General features: G+C 42.4%; 1 non-coding gene across 1 annotated transcript; it reads left to right on the top strand.

The window, feature by feature from the left end:
- The first annotated feature begins 1,200 nt into the window (after positions 1–1,200).
- LOC114239028 (U6 spliceosomal RNA) lies at positions 1,201–1,303 on the top strand. Its single transcript, XR_003624229.1, has one exon. It is a non-coding gene; the product is annotated as a U6 spliceosomal RNA (small nuclear RNA).
- The last annotated feature ends 11,017 nt before the right edge of the window (positions 1,304–12,320 follow it).

Here is a 12,320-nt window from a genome sequence, read left to right as displayed (position 1 = left end):
GGTACTGCTCATCGGTATCAACTTATTGAATTCTCACAACCCCTCTAAGAGGTAGGTACCTTTATCATCTCCATTTGACATAAAAGGAAATGGAGATTTAGAGTTATCCCAAGGCCACACACATAATAAATGGCAGAGGCAGGCTATCCCCTCCCCCCAACCCAGGCAGCTGAGTAAGTGTAGAGTACCGGTTCTTTAACCGTTAGCAGCAGATTTCAAACTTTGGTGCGTTTTCGCACCACCTGGAGTGCTTGTGGGCAAGGAAACAGCTGGGCCTCACCCCCGGATTCCTTGCAGACCTTCTTGGTCCAATCCCCCCACCTCCCAGTTTTCTACCATCTTCTCTCACCCTGAAAGCATTTCCTTGCCTTTCGTGCAGCTTATCTCACAGCTGATCAAGTTCCTCCCCACAAACCACTCCCTCTTGACTCTCCATTTCTCTTGTGACCTCCCTTTCAAGGCTGCTCTAGATGCTTTCATCACCGTCTCCTCCTCCTTGCCCTGAATTCCCACACCTGGGCCTCCCAGGCTCCGCATCCCTCTCTCCCATCCCTTCCCTCCACCACCCCCAACAAATCTCACCTTGATCTTAGACCTGATGTGCGTTGCCTGCCCTCCCCATGGTTTTGCTAAGATATGCAGTGTTATTTTGTAAACACCAGTGGACACTGACACTTGTCCTAGCAGTACACTTACTCGGTTTATTTCTCTGGGGGTGGAGATTTGGGATGAGGGGAATTTGTGCCGAAGTCTATCGCCTTTCGATTGCCTCCTATATGCTTAGCAAATATTCATGGAGCAATTTCTCTCTGCTGAGCACCATGCTGGGTGCTGCCAACAGGAAGCTGAACAAGACAGAACCCCTGAGCTGACCATCTAGCTCTGAAAAACAGGGATAATATCACCTCGCCTTCTATGCAGGGCTATCTATCCTTCAGTCATTTACTCACTTACTCAACAGAGGGGTGTTAAGCACCTTCCATTCTGCTGGGCAATTTTTTAGGAGCTGAGAACAGGGGCTCTGCTATTCAGGACCTTACAGGGGACACACTCAGCAGAGAACTATATTACCCCGTAATGTAACTGTGAGAGCCAGAGGAAGACTTACCACTGCCTAAATGAGTCAGGAAAAGTCTCCATGGAGCTCCTTGGAGCTAGATCTTGAAGGACTAAAAATGGCTAGGTGAAGAACGGAGAAGGGTGCTTACTTCGGCAGCACATATATAAAGTTGGAACGATACAGAGATTAGCATCGCCCCTGTGCAAGGATGACATGCAAATTCATGAAGCGTTCCATATTTTTTCAATAAAAATTTAAAAAAAAAAAAGAATGGAGAAGGGAAGGGTATGCTGACAGCAACATGGGCAAAGGTAGAGAGATGTGAAAAGGAGACTGTGCAAAGAAGTCGTATTGATGTCTGTGGCTCTACATGGGCATGTGAAGGGTGGGCATGCGAAGGGTGGGCATGTGAAGGGGAGGGTTGGCTGGAGCCAACAATGGGAAGGCCCTCCCTTTCTTCTGGGCCTGACAGCACTGCTGCTTGACCTTCATTCACTAATCTAGGATGTTACTGCCGCTTCTCACATGCTCCAGGGGGTCTGGGGCTTTTCCCTCCTCACCTGTTACCCTGCAAATCACTTGTCCATTCCTTTGACCACATCCAAGGCTGTCCCTCAAGGATTCTTCTGTTTAGACAGTGACCTTGACATCACTTTGCCCCAGGACCTCCGTATGAGTCATCAGCCCACCACACTGGCCTGCTAACCATGGTGGCAGAAAGAAATCTCAGGGCCCAAATGTTATACAAGTATTTAATTATGGGCCCACAGTTTAATTACTTAGTCTGGCTTTATATGACATAATTTATAAATATAATTTACAGTTCTCTTGTTTCTTTCTCCAGCCATTTAGCTCATTAATAGTGCTGACGGTAAGAGCTCTTTTGTCTTTTCTTGCCGGGCTCCGAGCCAGTGGTGAAACGAGATAAGGCGGAGAGGGCAGGGGTGGTGGGAGAAGTCCATCCCAGCAAGAAGCATTTTATCACCGGCACTGTTAAGAATTTCCAGCGTGTGATGACAATAAAAAGAAGATAGACTTGTAGTTGGTTTTATTATTGTTTTTAAATCTTGTAAAGCCAACACCCACCCACCTCCACTTCTCCCCCATTGCCTGCACCCAAGACAGACCACATCTCCATGTCTCTGCTCCAGTCACAACCTTTAGTTCACATTAAAGCCAGCTGTCTGCAACAACCTGCTGGGGGTTTCCCTGAAGCTTTCCCAAGGAGCATTTGTTTATTCAACCAGCATTTATTCCATACCTACTATGTGCAAGACCCTGTCGGCAAAGAAGTGAAAAGCTGGGGTAAAATATAATACAGTAATTAATAGTTACTGCACACTCAGTATGTACCAGGCACTGCGTCAAGATTTCGCAAACATGGCATTTAGTTTTCAGAACGGCCCTAGAAACAAGGCTCAGGTTGTTCAGAACAGCGGCTCTGGACCCTGGTTGCATGTTGGAGTCAGCTGGGGAGCTCTGATGCTGGAAACCACCCTTTAGAGTTTCTGGTTTCATTGATTTGAGGCATGGCTTGGGCATCGAAATATTAAACAAAACAAAACAAAACCTCCTCAGGCAATTATAATGTGCAGCCACATTTAAGAACCACTGATTTAAGTAATTTTCCTAAGATTCTACAAATAAAGCAGGGAAGGCAGGCAGGCTGGTTAGCTGGCCACCTGAGCCCTACTATGTGCCAGACACAGCACTAGGTCCTTTCACTACTAAGAATGTAACAGATGGCAAGTGCCGTAAAAAAGATAAAACACTATTGCAGGTCAAAGGACAATGAATGCAGAGAATCCTTCATGAAAGAGGTCACTTATAGGTTATTCTTTTCAAGAATTTGCAGACTACACAGAAGTGGTAGAAAGGGTTGGGCAGGACTTCCAGGCAGAAAGAACCATGTGAGCAGAGGTGTGTAGGTTGGGAAACATGGCGAATGGACAAGGAACAGGGAACAGGCCCTGTGTGCGTTGGGACAGTTGAGGGAAATTTGGCAGGAAAGGAAAATCAGGGACAGGTTGTGAAGGACGAGGCTTCCCAAAATATTTCAGGTTGAGGCACATGTGGAATAAGGATCATATTTCTAGTATACACCAGAGTAGATGGGCAAGGTTGTCACCATCTGTCTCAGTCTGTTCAGGCTGCAATAGCAAAATACCATAGACTGGTGGCTAAAAAACAACAGAAATTTATTCCTCCCAGTTCTGGAGGCTGGGAAGTCCGAGAACATGGCTCTGGTAGATTCGGTGTCTGGTGAGGGCCCACTTCCTCATAAACAGCCATCTTCTCACCATAACCTCACATGGCCCAAGAAGCCAGGGATGTCTCCAGTGGCTCTTTTATAAAGGCACTAATCCCACTCATGAGGGCTCCACCCTGATGAGCTAATCACTTCTTAAAGACCCAACTTCCAAGCACCATCACATTGGGAATTGGGTTTCAACAATTCAGTCTATAGCATCATCTCAGCAGATCTGACACACCCACTGGGAAGCTTTGGCATAAGGCCTTGAATATGATCCAAGAAGTCTGAACATCATTCTATGGGTAATGGGAAGCCAATGAAGATATCATATTGAAATGGGGAGATTGTGATAGAACAGAAGTTGTGTGTTTTTAATACAAATCCAGGCATTGTCACAATGACTTCCTAAAGACAAAACCTGAATGGAATTTTCCACCAAGCACTACTAATAGAATACTTTCATAATATATCATGATTAGCTACCTGGGTGATGTCTTTCCTGCTAGACTTTGTTCTTCAACAAAAGGGATCGTGCCATACTCTTCTTTTTTTTTCATTTTGTAATTCCAGCATCCAGCACAGGGCTTGGCACATAGAAGGTGTACACTTAGAAACAGCCTTTGAACCACTCATTAAATTCCATTCAGAAGGCAGCCACCTATTCCAGGGTCAAGAGGCAAAAAGTTGATGTAAATGCATGTACATTAGAAAGAGAATGGGCACAAGAGTCAGAGGACCATGAGAACAGCCATCAAGTCTGCATAACCTGTCTGTTAAAATATTTGCCTTACATATTGAGGTGCTCCTATGTTGGGTGCATATATATTTACAATTGTTATATCTTCTTCTTGGATTGATCCCTTGATCATTACGTAGTGTCCTTCTTTGTCTCATGTAACAGTCTTTATTTTAAAGTCTATTTTGTCTGATATAAGTATTGCTACTCCAGCTTTCTTTTGATTTCCATTTTCATGGAATAGCTTTTTTTCCATCCCCTCACTTTCATTCAGTATGTGTCTCTAGATCTGAAAAAGAATATATATATCTGAACCACTGTGCTGTACACTGTGCTAATACAACATTGTAAATCAACTATACTTCAAATAAATAAATAAATAATAATAATTGGGAAAAAAAAATGTCTGCACAACATGGAGGTCCTGGGCAGACACACTTGGTTTCCAGGGATATTCCCTTCCCTACTCTCTGCTTCTCTTCTTGTAACAGGAACAATAAAACCCACCTAGCAGCACTGTTGTGAAATAACACATGGCAAAGTCCTGGCACACAGCTGGCCCTCAGAAATGTCTGTTGGTCCCAATGCCCTTGACCATATTTAATTTTCAAATGTTTCAAATCAAATAATGAGTATCACATTAATAGTTTTAATTTGTCTCCATTCTATTGTCTTTGTAAATATTTGCTCTACTGGATGTGTGTGTGGCAGGGGAGCCAGAATAGCTAAGTCTGAAAGTTCTGCTATTGCTTTCAGTTAGCCTTCTACACAATCACCAGGTAAGAATCATCATACCTATCGTTCATTGAGAATCTGCTAGGTTTTAGGTCCAATGCAAAACATTTCATATATGCTATCTGATTTCACCCTCACAGTAAGCCTAAATAGAGGTCACCAAATCTGGTCCTGGTCTGTTTTTGTATAGCCCTTAATCTACGAACAGTTCAGGCATTTTTAAAGGTTTGGAAAAAACAAACAGAAAACGGGTATGCCACGAAGACTATATGTGCTGCAAAACCTGAGATATTTACTAACTCATCCTTTACAGAAAAAGCTTGCCAATTCCTGGCCTATAAGATAGGGACCGTCACTGTGGCCACTTCACAGATGAGAAAACTGAGTTTTAGAAAGCTGAAGTAATTGCCCAAGGCAGAGAGTATCAGATGACAAGTCGTGGTTCCAGGACTAATTTTAGAGCCGTGGTCTTAAAACCAGTTTTATTGCTTTAAATTATATTTAAAAGGTCCTTTCCCTTTGACTTAAACATAAACTCGACCCATCCATAGCTTGTTCTAAAGGGTTTGTGACACGCCTTCTCTGTTGCCTACAACCCTGTACGTGCTCCATCTCGCCTCCCGTGATGCTTATAAAAAGGTGAGGGTTGGGGGAGGGCGCAGACTCATATCAGGTTCCTCGCCCACTCCCCACAGAGTTTTCAAAGCAGCAGAGGGTCAAGGGCAGTGAGGAGAGTGGCAATCCACAGGAGAGCCTGCTGAGAAGGAAACACAGTGCTTTGTCTTCGGGGAGTCTGGATTCCAGCTGTGGGGGAAGGGAGAGAACTCGTGTTTTCCTTCCAAAGGAAAACATGGCCGGAGGTTTCCACGTAAGCACACATCTGAGCTGGCTTGTTGTCACTCTGTCTGGGCTTTGAGGCGGAAGACACCTAAACGCCACACTGCTTCAGCCCCAGCACCTCACCAGCTGAGAAGAGCAGCTGCTGCCATTTCATCTGTTTCATATTCAGCAGGAGGATTAGTTTAAGGTTCTGACCCCGGGAGAATGATGCCTACAGTAAGCGCTCTGTTATCCTGTCCAGCTGGGAGTGAGGTGCCCTGCTTGGTCAAAGACGCTGGTTCCTGGAGAGCTAGTTGCCACATATACCATCAGCGGGCGATCGGTATTCAAAGACGCAGAATGCAAAAAATATGCTTTGTACTAAAACTATCCAGAACGTAATTCCATCCTTCTTAGATATTTCAGCAGGCATGGTGCCTCGGGGACATTGTCAGAGAAGGAAGAAGATGCAGGAAATGAAATTCACGTTTATTGAGTTCTAGGCTGCTAGCAAGCACTGAGCTGGAAGCCTTAAATCAATACACCATTTAATGCTGACAATCGTCCGGTGTGAGGTATCTCCACTCTACAAAAGAAAAAACTGAGGCTCGAGATGGGTTCATTCATTCATATGGTATTTACTGAGCACATTCTCTTGACCTCAGCACTGGGAATACCTATCCCTGCCCTCGTAGAGCTTCTGTTCCTGGAGGGGAGCATCGGTTAAACAACTACAAGTAATTGAATAATTATGGTAAGGATGAGAGCTACCAAGGGCAAGTGAGGCTGCTATGAGAACATCTAACAGAGGGAGCTGAGCATCCAAGAAGACTTCCCTAAGGAAGCAAAATTGAAGCTGAGACCTGAGGTGTTCCTTAGGAGAGGGGCAAGCCAACGTTCCCAGCACTTGGAGACCCCATGGTGGAAAGAAGCATAGCCTTCCAAAAAAGTGACAACGCGCCAGGCAGCTGGGGCAGGGAGTGAGGGGTAGGGACTGACACGAGGTGAAGCTGGTAAGGTTAGTACAGTCTAGACCACCAGGGCCAGCTTTGCAGTCCAAGCAAGGATGTCAGACTTTATTCCAGGAAGTCGCAGAGGGACACAAGCCAAGCAGACGTGGCAGTCCTGCAGAAGGACAAACTCTTAGAAGTAAGTAGCAAGCCAGAGTTCAAGGGCAGGTTCAACTCTAAGGTCCATGCTTTTTCCACTGTCACCAGCACATCGTTAAAAATCTTTTCTAAAGCGTGCAGGTTTGATCAAGTGATAGGATCTTCCAGCTGACAGAAAGGGCATCCAGTGTAGAAAGCAAGCCCTGGATTAGGAGTCAGAAGTCTTGGGTTCTAATTCTGTCTCTGATCATGCTTGGTCATGCGGGACCAGGCTAACATCACAGGCCTCAGTTTCCTCTAAGAGGGAGAGTGTTTAGACTAGGTGCTCAATGAGTTATTACGTGGAAAACACTTAAAACCATGCAGAATCCATAGTAAATGCTCAGTAAATCTTAGCTGTTGGTTTTATCAGCCTCTTTGAACTCTATTATTTTCTGACTCTTAGTATAAATTTTGTGACTATGAATGCACTTTCTCAGAACACTCCCTGCCCCGGCACAATCATCAATCTTAGTTATTTCTAGAGTAAGGTAGTAAAATTGTTCTTTTGACATAATCCTAGAATTCTCCAATAACACTTTAGGACCTCTTGTCTTCCTGGGTTTTATAGCACACTTAAATGTTCCCATAATTGATTCGCCCCTCTTACAGGATTTACCCACATAACCCACAGGCAGAAATTTAATTACGGATCTGAAGGGACTTACTGTTATAATACTGGCAGAGCTTTCCTAGTTTAAGTGATAATTAAGGTTTAAATTCCACTGGGATCAAGCAACTTTTAAACGGGTCTTCTCCCTCTCCCAGCCCATATTACAACAAAAATGCAGGACAATACTAAACAGGAAATTATTTTGTGCACCATATGCAGAGTTGGACCTGCTTTTCTTTGGTTCCTTGATTTAGTGATAATACATTTTCACATGTATGTTGTGTCCCTGCAGCCTATTTCTGGAAATTGGAAGGAGCCAGGAGGGCTATTCTTGATTATTATAGCAAATATTCAGTCCTAGGCCACTTCCCTTAAGACCACCCCTATCCCATCACTCAGCAAGTTCTTGGGCCTTTGCCTTTCTTTGCCCAGCTGGTGTGTGCTTTCTCTGGGAATGCAAACTCATTTTACTATTAGCTTAAGCGAGGCATAATTAGGAACGCAAATCTGCTGCAAGAAAACAATACAATTCTTTCAAAAGCCAAGATTTGATGACTTTTGGATTATCTGTTGTTGGGCTTTTTTTTTTTTTTATTACATCCTCATTGCTCTCCATTCTAGTAATTGAAAGCTGTCTGTATATTTAAGTATGCAGCTGTAATTGGCCTGCATACTTAAAAAATAACCACCCATCCCTGCATTGTCAACTTTTTGTCATTGGAAGACTTCATCATCTACACGAAAGTTATCATGTCAAGTGCTCTTTTATATAACCATGTGTGTACTTGTGGGGGGGTGTGTAAATGTGTATGCTAGCAAAACCTAAAATCTAAAATGAGTTTATAACGTATCACAGTCAGAGAGTCACAACATAACTGGGTATTCTTTCAGGCAGAGGACCTTTGGCTCACTCCTTATTATATAACACCCTCATGGTAGTAAGGTGATGGAAATCCTGCAGGATTTAGCTCCTAATGATCTTTCCAGCCTCAACTCTCACCACTCCCTCACTGTGTTCTCTATGCTCCAGCCATGCTAGTGGAATCTGTGCCTTGAAATTCATGCCCCTTGCCTAATCCAGACTTTCACACATGTTTTCACTCTACCTGGAATCTTCCTCTCCCCCATCACTGAACTATTTAGTCCTTAGCCTTCACATCTCAAGTTAATTGACACTTCCTGTGAAACTTGGCTGTGGACCTGGATCCACATACAGTTGCATAGATTTTCAACTACAGTGAACATTTTTTTTAACTCTTTCTTCAGGCAAATCTGTATACCAGACACCTGCGGATAGAGGGAAAAGAGGAAGAGTGCTTCAGCAAATTATCCGGAGCCTTCTGACATCCCCATCTATAGCCCTTCAAAACAAGCTGATCCCTAAGACGCTGAACTGCTAATATCCTTATATTATAAACCATATCATTTGCTGGCTCTCTATGCCATTTTATATAGGACTCTAATAATTTTTAATTCTAAATTCCTTATGGACAAGATCTATCCTACTTTTAAACGACCTACAAAGCCTAGCACCAGGGTGAATATATAAGAAATACCAACAAATACCATTGATTAACTGCCTGTTGACCTGCCCTTGGAGTGTCTTCCACAAGAGTCATTTAGCAGCATGGTGAAATGCCCAGGACATTGTTTGTTTACCATGTTCAGCATTTTCCCAAGTCCTAACACAATGCCTCATACACCATAGGCACTCAGTAAATATTTATGGAGTAAGTGAATGAATGAATGATGATACAAAGGCAGTAGTAAACAGAAGCCCTGCCGTAAGGGAACCTCTAGACAGTGAAAGAGACTTATACTCACATTCTTCTCTCTCCTCCCCAACTTTTCATTGAAAATTAAGTACATTGTCTCCCTCACTTCTTCTTAGAGATCTCTTGAGATGGAGTCTTTGCTTTTTTCTTAGGTAGCTTTTGAAAGGAAAAAGAATAATCTTAGCAGAAACACATAAACAGGAATCTTCTAAACAACTTTGGAAAACACCAAGAATGATGATTGTGATAACTGGTCTACTCTGGAAGGCTTCACATTGCTAAGATCAATGACAATCCTTTCCATTTATGGTCTTCTTTTCACCACACACAGTCAATGACAATCATTACAAAATATAAAAGCAAAGTCTGCAATTCAATATAAGCCAACAAGTCTTCATTCTGTGTTGGGTATTTGAGATAAAACATTAAAAGATGATTAAGACTAGAGTGGAGTGAGAGAGAATGTAAACAACTATCATACAACATGGTAATTGCTATGCTGGAGGGATGGACAGAGTGTTCAGGGAATAATGAAGATGGAGCAGTTAATTCTGTCTCAGAGCATAGAGGAAAACCTCACAGAGAAATTGATCATTGAACTAGTCCTTCATGATGGCAGAATCTTGCAGGTAGAAGTGAGATGAGCAGTCCAAGTATAAAGAACAGCATGAAAGCATTTAAGGCAGCTCAGATAGGTTCTCAACAGTTTTAACACCAAAGAGTTTCATTCATCCCTAATGAAAATAGTTGTAGCTTTAGCATCCATTGATTGAGAAAGCACATTACAGCAAAATCTACTATGTGTTTAGTAGAGCTCTTGAACAAATGTGTATTTTATCAATTGCTATAGCAGCTATGTAGTCAAAAAATAGTAGCACATTGCCAAGGTATGAAAGCAACCTAAGTGTCCATCAACAGATGAATGGAGAGAAAAGATGTGGTATATATATATATATATATATATATATATATATATATAGGACTACTACTCAGTCATAGAAAAGAATGAAATTTTGCCACCTGCAGCAACATGGATGGACTTGGAGGGTACTTTGCTAAGTGAAATAAGTCAGACAGAGAAAGACAAATACTGTATGATATCACTTATATGTGGAATCTAAAAACTACAACAAACCAGTGAATGAAACAAAAAAAGAAGCAGACTCACAGATTCAGGGAACCAACTAGTGGTTACCAGTGGGGAGAGGGAAGGAGGGAGGGACACTATAGGAGCAGGGGATTTTAAAAAGGGATTATTATGGGATTACATGAAATGTGTGTGAAACTTTTAAAAACTGTAAAGCACTACAGAATTTAAAGAATCTTTCGTTCAATTAAAAAAATGTTTAAAAAAGATAATCCCCATCTATAAATGTTGGTGCAGTAATCCTAAATAAAATGTTTGAGAATAGATTAAAAAATAAAAGTAACAAATGATGTCAGACTTAAAGCTCACATCTACCTTCCCTTCCTCTAAAAGTGCTATTGAAACTAACATGGAGGGCTTCCCTCGTGGTGCAGTGGTTAAGAACCCACCTGCCAATGCAGGGAACATGGGTTCGAGCCCTGGACCAGGAAGATCCCACATGCCGCGGAGCAACTAAGCCCGTGCACCACAACTACTGAGGCTGCGCTCTAGAGTCCACGAGCCACAACTACTGAGCCCGCATGCCACAACTACTGAAGCCCGTGCACCTAGAGCCCATGCTCCACAAGAGAAGCCACCACAATGAGAAGCCCGTGCACCGCAACAAAGAGTAGCCCCCGCTCGCTGCAACTAGAGAAAGCCCACGCACAGCAACAAAGACCCAATGCAGCCAAAAATAAATAATAGTTAGTTAATTTTTAAAAAAAAGAAAGAAACTAACATGGTGGATTGTTATCTAAGAAAAATATGTGATCTTCCTACAAAATCTTCCCGGTGATGGTATCAGAGCTTGAGAGAGAAGAAGACTAGGGTTTTAGATAGTTCCCTCTCCCCACACAGAGGGGGATGAGTGGGAGGAGGAGAGGGGCAAGCAGAGGAGGAATGGCAACTCTGCCCCGGAGGGACATACTGTCTTCCCAAGTTCCCCATCACCAAAGTGAGGCCATCCTCCTTTGCAAAGGTAGGGGTCTCCCAGCTGCCTTCTGGCGGAAATCCTATTTACAAAGAGCCACAGGCAGCCCTTTAATCCAGTCATCTCTACAGCTACAGGAAACACATATCCAACAGCCTAACTCTCACTCAGAGATAACCTGGGAATTATCAACAGACATAGGAAGAAAATCCACTGACCCCAGAGAAAACAGAAAATCCAGGGAACAGAAAAGAGATTTTTAACAACAACAACAACAAAAAATCCATTAGAATCCTCAGAGTCAAGATTTTGCAACAGTTAAACAAGAACAGGGTGCTATATAAAAGGGAACAATCAGCCAAAAACAAAATAGTTCTTAGAAATTAAAAATGACAAGAAATTCAATAAGTGGGCCTAATCATACACCAAATACAGCAGATAATCAAATTGGCTACTCAGAAAATAAATAAGGAAAGTTCCCAAGATTTATATCAATAACATAAGAAAATATGCATACTATGAGAGAAGAGATAGGAGACAAGGGAAAGAGAGAGTATGAGTAGGCAGTGATGCAGTGTTCTTGACCTTTCCTAACAAAGAGTCAATAATTCTCTTCAGCTGATAGTAACAAGAAATAGAGGCTTGAGTATATTATTTAAGGTCATATGGTTACCAGTAGAACTAAAAGCACAGCCTGTTAGCAGTGATTGCCTCTAGGACATGAAACTGAGCTGAGGAAGCTGCCTCTGGGATAAAAGAGTTTCTTTTGTGGACTCCTGTTTTCTTTGAAAAAAAAATTAGTACATAGATACACAGTTATTCTAATATTATTTTTTATAAAATTATCCTGAAAAATTATAACCTATTGGCAGAATTGAGATACCATTCCCATCTCTGCCAAATCTATTCTCTGTCAATGTGGAGGCCCGTTGTTATGTAACAAAAAGAAACCCCAGAAGGAAGAGCATATTCTATTTATTTAGTCCTTCAATCATGCAACAAACTTGAATTGAATGTCTGCTGTATGTCGGGGGCTGTTCCAGTAAAAATAAAGCAATTCAGATAAAGCAGTTAATAAACAGCAAATATTCTTGCCCTCACAGAGCTTGAGTTCTTCCCT

Source organism: Balaenoptera acutorostrata, chromosome 9 (genome assembly GCF_949987535.1).
Source record: "Balaenoptera acutorostrata chromosome 9, mBalAcu1.1, whole genome shotgun sequence".
Classification (NCBI taxonomy): Eukaryota; Metazoa; Chordata; class Mammalia; order Artiodactyla; family Balaenopteridae; genus Balaenoptera; species Balaenoptera acutorostrata.
The sequence above is the reverse complement of the archived record's forward strand: the minus strand, read 5'-3'. Positions and strand labels throughout refer to the sequence as shown.